The sequence below is a fragment of the Xenopus tropicalis genome, chromosome 2, assembly GCF_000004195.4.
Source record: "Xenopus tropicalis strain Nigerian chromosome 2, UCB_Xtro_10.0, whole genome shotgun sequence".
NCBI lineage: Eukaryota > Metazoa > Chordata > Amphibia > Anura > Pipidae > Xenopus > Xenopus tropicalis.
In genome coordinates, this window is record NC_030678.2 from 48,030,830 (window position 1) to 48,036,860 (window position 6,031).

Genomic DNA, 6,031 nt, shown 5'->3' on the forward strand with positions numbered 1-6,031 from the left:
CAATGTAATTTTAACTACGTGCAAGAATGTCTCGGCGAAAGATCACTGCACCCACAAACCCCTATTTTGGGAAAATGTTGCATATAGTTATCTATCATTCGATCTCCCCTTCTGACTTATTGCTACTTCCAATCACGAGTTTGAATCCCGAAAGTGAAAAATTTGGATTGGATACGATAATTTCTGAAGATCGCAAATATCACGAAAATGCCTACTAAAAAATTGTATTAATTACGATAATATCATATTGGCGATCCGAAATTTTTGTACCGAACGATTGTAAACAGTAGGAAAACTTTTCCAACTTTGATCCGTGATTTTGAAAGCCTCCCATAGGAATCAATGGCACTCTGCAGCTCCAACCTGGCCCAAGGAAAGTCACGATAATGAAGCTTGAATGAATACGAAACTTTCGTACTCTGTGACAATACGATGTTGTCGCAAAAATTTTGTTGCAAAGTACAAAAAAGTTGCGCAAGGTACGAAAAAGTCGCAGAAAATACGCTCGGAGCGTTAGTGCATTAATAAATGTCCCCCTAAGTGTTTGAATACTATATGCAACTGCCTTTGGCATGATACCCAGGCTACACAGGCACTCCCCCAAACATTTCCTCACTGGGCCCCACATGAACTTACAACACTAGTTTGGAGGAGTGCTGACTCCCTGTATTGACAAATGATATCGAACTGTATATAAAGGGAAACTAGATCAGATCAAAAATAGATTAGAGCAAATGATGGTGTGTTATCTCTAGATCAGTACAGGAGTTAATCATTCCCCAGTGAGTCTGCTGAGTTGGGGGGTCTAGATTTTGGTGCTTTGAAGTGAGGACAGCCTGTAGGGATCAGCTGCCTTGGCCTACAGGGTCTTGGCCCTAAAAAAATTGTAAACCTCTAATTTGTCTGACTATACATTTGATGATTAAATTATTTAGTTTATGGGCCAAGGTGCTCAACATTGATAGTCCACCTGCATGGATGGTAAGATTTTTTAGTGGATTCAGGACTGAATCTACATCATCAGTTTTTGGGCCACTATCGAATCGTATTGTTCTGTGTTGACAACCAAAACATTTTGTTATCTGAACTGCTTTGGGTTTTGCTGAAAGATTTTATGACTCATTTTTTTCCTAGATTTCTGCATTCTATAGGCAAGGGAAAGTCTGGATAAAAGAAAAGTACCAATATGCTGTTTACTAAATCCTATTTATTCAGATTTTCATGGCAAAGCTTGGCAACCTTGTATTTTCTCACCTTAAATAGCTAGGTTGTTGGATATTTTAATCTAATTGTTGGTGGTCTGTCTAAAGGTAGCCACACAGTACATGTTAAGATCCGCTCGTTTGGTGACCTCTTTTTGCTGGATCTGGATTTGGCAGAATTAGTGCAGTATTGTAATCAGTGGTGGTGACAGGTGTATGGTGTATGGGAGGTCATGAGGAATTAATATTGTGGGTCACCCACACTCATGTGTGCACCGCAGGTTACACATGTGTGCCCCGCAGTGGGATGAGTAGCAAAAAAAGGCCTGGGGGCCATGTATGTATGTATGTATAACTTTATTTATTAAGTGCCATGTGGTATGAGACACAGTAGTAAGGAGATCCCTGCCCCATAGAGCTTACAATCTAAGTGGTTGGGTAACATACAGGCACAAATTGGAAGGTAAGAGTGCATCAGGTATGGGCACTTGCCCTGAAGCGCAGGACTGGGCAAAATAATGTTTTAGTGCTCCAGAAGGTAACAGCTGAGCTTTTTCTTAAAGAGAGTGGATGAGTTTTCCCTACGGAGAGATTCAGGGATAGAGTTCCAGAGGTAAGGAGCAGCAAGATAGAAAGGTTTAAGGTGAGAAAGCGCAGTGGGTGTGGATGGTGTAAAAAGACGGAGGCTCTGAGAGGAGCGGAGGAGACGACCAGGAACATGCAGGGAGACCAGTGAAGAAATGTAGTGAGGAGCAGAGGAGTGAAGGGCTTTGAATGTTAGTAGAAGGAATTTGTAAGCTATCCTTTGCTTAACAGGCAACCATGCAAGAGAGCTTAAGTGAGGCTGAACAGGTTCCCTCTTCGGAGACAGCAGGAGGATCCTGGCAGCAGAGTTTAAAATTGATTGCATGGGAGAGAGGTGGGAGTCTGGGAGGCCGGTTAGTAGGAGATTGCAGTAATATAAGCGGGAAAGGATAAGGGCATGTATTAGTGTTTTAGCTGTTACTTGTGAAAGAAAGGGGTGTATCTTGGCAATATTGCGGAGGAAAAAGCGGAAGGTTTTGGCAGTGTTATTAATATGGTTAGAGAAGGAGAGTGACTGGTCAAAGATAACCCCAAGGCAGCGTGCAGAATTTACAGGGTTGATGGTCATGCCATCAATATTAAAGGTGAAAGGAGGAGGAGGGCCAGGTTTGGGTGGGAAGACCATGAGCTCTGTTTTAGCTAGGTTAAGTTTGAGCTGGCGTCGCTTTATCCAGGAGGAGATAGCCAGGAGGCAGTTACCAATCTGGGTTTGAACATCAGTGGTTAGTGCAGGGGTGTCTAAATATATCTGGATGTCATCTGCATATAAGTGATATTTAAGACCAAAAGAAGAAATAAGGTCTCCTAGAGAGAGAGTGTACAGGGAGAACAGCAAAGGACCAAGCACAGAGCCCTGAGGCACCCCCACACTAAGCGAAACCGGGGTAGAGGATTTGTTAGCAAGAGCGACAGAGAAGGAGCGGTTAGAGAGGTAGGAAGAGAACCAGGAAGCAGCCTGATCCCGGATACCCACAGAATAGAGAATTTGCATAAGGACAGAATGGTCGACAGTATCAAAACCAGAGGAAAGGTCTAAGAGAATGAGAACCGAGTAGCGTCCTTTGGCCTTGGCAGTCTGGAGATCATTTTCTACTCTACATAAGGCTGTCTAAGTGGAGTGCGCAGGCCGAAAACCAGACTGCATAGGGTCCAGCAGATTATGGGTGCAGAGGAAGTTAGTGAAACGAGAAAAGACAAGACGTTCCAGGAGTTTAGAGGCTAGGGGCAGGAGAGAGATGGGACGGTAGTTAGAAAGGCAGGACGGGTCCAGCGTAGCCTTTTTAAGAATGGGTTTGACACATGCTTGTTTGAAGAGAGAGGGAAAAGTATCAGAAGCCAGAGAGGAATTGAATATGTGGGTAAGAGCTGGAGTAAGGGCAGGGGCACACTGTTTAAGTAGGGATGAGGGCATAGGATCCAGTGAGCAGGTAGTAGGCGGAGAGAGTAGAAACTTCAGACTCAGTTACGAGATTTAGGAAGGTTGAGATTACCGGTATCTGAAGTTTGGGAAAATTGATTGCGGATAGAATCGACTTTGCTTTTAAAGAAGTCAGCAAAGTCCTGGGGGGTGTGCTCAGATATGACTGATTTATTTGGTGAAGGATGAAGTAGCGTGTTAAATATGGAGAATAAGTGCCGCGGGTGTGTTATAGTATACCTGCTTGGCCTGGGATAGGGTAGTATTGAGACACACCATAAGAAATTTATAGTGGAGGAAGTCAGCTTTCCTGCGTGATTTCCTCCAAATGCGCTCAGCAGATCGTGCACAGGAGCGCAGAAATCGCGTCTGAGGGTTAAGCCAGGGACGGGGATTGCGGGCACGACTGTGTTGTGGCTGCAGGGGGGCATGGGTGTTAATTGCGGATGATAAAATAGAGTTGTAGGTATTTACCAATAACTCAGGATCAGAGGAAGCACAGAAGGAGGAGAGGCTAGAACTAAGAGAGTTAGAGAGAGCAGTTATATCCACCCTTTGAGTGTTGCGAATCAGGGTTTTAGGCTGTGCGTAAGTAGAAGGAGAAGGAGACGTGTGCGAGATAGAAAAAGAGATAAGATGATGATCTGAAAGAGGAAAAGGCTCACTGTTAAATGTAGATAGATCTAGATTTTTGGAAAAGATCAGATCTAGCCATGCGGTCACATCCCTGAACAGAATTGTTGCGTTTAGCAGGACTGAATCAAAATACACAGAGTCATGTAATTTATCAGTTTTGGAAAACTGAAAGCAACCTTTGTTAACAGAGTACCAATTTTTTTAAATCAAATTTTAATATGTAAATTAGGGTTTAATTAGGGTTAGGTTAATTCTATTGCGGAAGATACGTATGGTATTTGGTAGAGAATATTTATTATGAAAGTTTTTGGCAAAAAGTAAATGTGCTTTGTCTTGCCTGGAGCATTTCTCCAGTGTAATGGGATGCTTGGAACCAAAAGAAATATACATTAATATGAAAGGCAATAAATACAGCTTACAATTATATATTGTTGGCAATGTGTTTCAGCTTTGATGTATTTACAATGTGAAGGAAGCACTGCCACCAAAGACAAAATCCTACCGATCCTATTTCATCGGTGTCTCGTTTATATGCCAAGTATTCTTTTCTAAATGAAAGATTTTTTTGATGTGTATATTGCCACTGAACGTAGACCATACGTTCAAGAGAAGTTAAAAAAATTCAGTTACAACTAAACTGTTGCTGAATTCATCAAAATAAAAAAAACTTTAAAACACTTCAATAAATAAAAAAAACTTTCAATTCACATTATTTCTAATATAAACTATTAGTCAGTACATGTTTCCTGATAATTTCTAACAAACAAGAGAGATCTAAAGGAGATACAAGTGTATGTGAATCTGTTAACCTCAAAATCACCACAGGATCAAATCTACTGCTTAGTCAAAAATGATATTTGTGAGCCTTCCAAAGGAAAACTACACCCCCAGAATGAATACTTACAATCATATTTGTGTGCAATGTGAATCCTATGATCCCAGGAGGCAGCCCTTAATTCTTAAAATGGCAATTTTCTATTTAGGAGTACCCAATAGCACATACTACTAAGAAAGTATATTTTTATGAAAATGGTTTATTTAAATGAAGCAGGGTTTTAAATAGGAGCTTGTTTATGTAATATATTTTTATAGAGACCTACATAATTTGGAGGCATAGTTTTCCTTTAATATTGGGCTCCTGATGAAGCGTGATAAGGAAAAACACAAGAGTATAAATTAATGTTACATGACCAGCTTTAGCTTCCATTAGAAATCTTGGGGCACAATTTGATGAAATCAGGCGCATTGCAATGTTGGGCAGTCCTGACTTTTACCCACACTGGCAGCCCTGCATTTAATTTGAACATCTTTTCCAATACAAGGCATTTACTTTTTCAGATACAGAAGTTCAAATGAACAGGAAATGAGATTCTGATTATCAGTATGGATCTCACTGCAACACAACCTCAGTGAACACTATAACTGCTGGGGATGAGCAAGTATTTGTTATCATTTTTGGCTGAGAGAAAAGGAGAGGTTGATGAGCACAAGGACAGTGCAGGACGACTGTGACATAGTAAGTGAGACGGTAGGAAATATAACAAAATCAGCTTGCCCATGCAGAAAAACAGATGAGCATTATCAATGCATAAGAAAAGAAAAACAAAAAAAATAGGCCCTATGTTACAAAGTATAAGGGTTTACGTTACATGCTGTATGTATATATATATATATATATATATATATATATATATATACATACACGCACATGAACAAATATCTGTATTGATGACCATTATGATACTCTGTGCCATAATTAGAGCAAACTATAATGTACTACAGTTCCCATAGTAACTATAAAATTAAGGCTACATCCTCAGTGCTTTGTCAAGTGATACCTATTAAACCACAGCAACTAAAGTACAACCTGTGATCTATAATGTAGAATTATTGGGACTAGGGATAATCAATAAAAAATAAAATCTATGGGGCCGATTCACTAAAGGCCAAAAAAACGAGTGATATTTATAGCATGCGTTAAAAATATTATCACTTCTTACATTTTGAGAATTAACAATCGATTCACTAAAAGGACACTTGTCTGAATTAAGAAGCGATGTTATTGTCGTTATTTATCTGGAGATTACATTTTTAAGAGATATTTTAAAGCATGCAATATATTTATTTCGTAGCATGCGATATTAGCGCACGCTATTACACACGTACCCGCTACTTTCTGAAAACTACTGTC